Genomic DNA, 1,340 nt, shown 5'->3' on the forward strand with positions numbered 1-1,340 from the left:
ATAGTGAATGACAAATCGATTATGTTATTATCAGTGCTCCTTCGAAAGAAGCACCCACTGAAAAGAATGTTTAGAGAGCCAAACATCAGAAACAAAATTCAAGACTGCAGAGCAGAGTGATTTACTCTAGTGGGATTTGAAATATTAGGAAAATAATCTGTAACTTTAAATCCCCTTATTGTTCTTGTTGATGTTGTTATGGTTGTTCAAATTCAGACAGCAAAGCAGAAGTTTCCTATGCTTTCTCTGAAACATTTCCTTATCTCTTAGAGCCACTGGACTAAGGGCCAAATCCAAGACACAGAGTTTACTTCTGTGGGTTGCCAAATTATGATGATAATTGAATTCACAGCCTCTCAAAGGACATTTAGGGATATGGAAAAAATGAACCTATATGCTTCATAAAATTGGCTTATATGTGGAATCAGAGGACTGTGAATACCAAAACTCAATCCACTCTTAGACGTCTTTGGCAGCAGAAGTGACACTCTTGCCAGTTCAGTGAAGCAAGTCCCAGCCTTGCTTGAAAATATTTAAAGTTTTGAGATATGGATATTTTTGATTCATGGTTTCAATAAATTGGTCAGAGTCTTAGAAGAAACCTGACTGGATGGTTGCTAATATGAGAGTTAGAAAGAATTATTTAGATGAAGCTCTTAGAATTGACTCCGAGTGTAGGAAAATCTGTGTTCTATGGAAATTTTCACAAAAATGCCCCCACTTCAAAGGAGGTTCTTGGTAAACAGAGTCACAAAATTACTTTTGTAATGATATCAGCTAGTGTTTTTTCCAGTGACCCTGCAAAGTACTTAATGAGATCTTGAACAGATAAGTTAGTCAAAGTAGCTATAAGAATGTATAGAATATTTGGGCTCAGCTTCTTTGATCTTCCCTGATGGCTCAGAGGTTAAAGCATCTGCCTCCAATGCGGGAGACCCAGGTTCGATCCCTGGGTCGGGAAGATCCCCTGGAGAAGGAAATGGTAACCCACTTCAGTATTCTTGCCTGGAGAATCCCGTGGACGGAGAAGCCTGGTAGGCTACAGTCCATGGGTCGCAAAGAGTCAGACATGACTGAGTGACTTCACCTACTTACTTACTTTGATCTCGCTCATCCAGTGCTATGGCTAACTGATATACTTTCTAGGACCAAGGCCCACACTGAGACTCAATATGACAATGTACGCCAGGAAACCAGACAATCATCTTTTGGCATTTGGCCTTTTGCCACCATGGTGGAGGCAATAATTTACCCTTACTAAGAGTCATGTTCTCAGTTTGGTTTTGCTTTTTCTGCTGCTAAGTCACTGCAGTCCTGTCCAACTCTGTGAGTCCCCATAG

At 40.3% G+C, this 1,340-nt stretch overlaps 1 non-coding gene across 1 annotated transcript; it reads left to right on the forward strand.

Annotated features, from left to right (window-relative positions):
• The first annotated feature begins 889 nt into the window (after positions 1 to 889).
• Positions 890 to 962, forward strand: TRNAW-CCA (transfer RNA tryptophan (anticodon CCA)). Its single transcript has one exon. It is a non-coding gene; the product is annotated as a tRNA-Trp (tRNA).
• Positions 963 to 1,340: the final 378 nt, after the last annotated feature.

This window comes from Ovis canadensis, chromosome 7 (assembly GCF_042477335.2).
Source record: "Ovis canadensis isolate MfBH-ARS-UI-01 breed Bighorn chromosome 7, ARS-UI_OviCan_v2, whole genome shotgun sequence".
Classification (NCBI taxonomy): domain Eukaryota; kingdom Metazoa; phylum Chordata; class Mammalia; order Artiodactyla; family Bovidae; genus Ovis; species Ovis canadensis.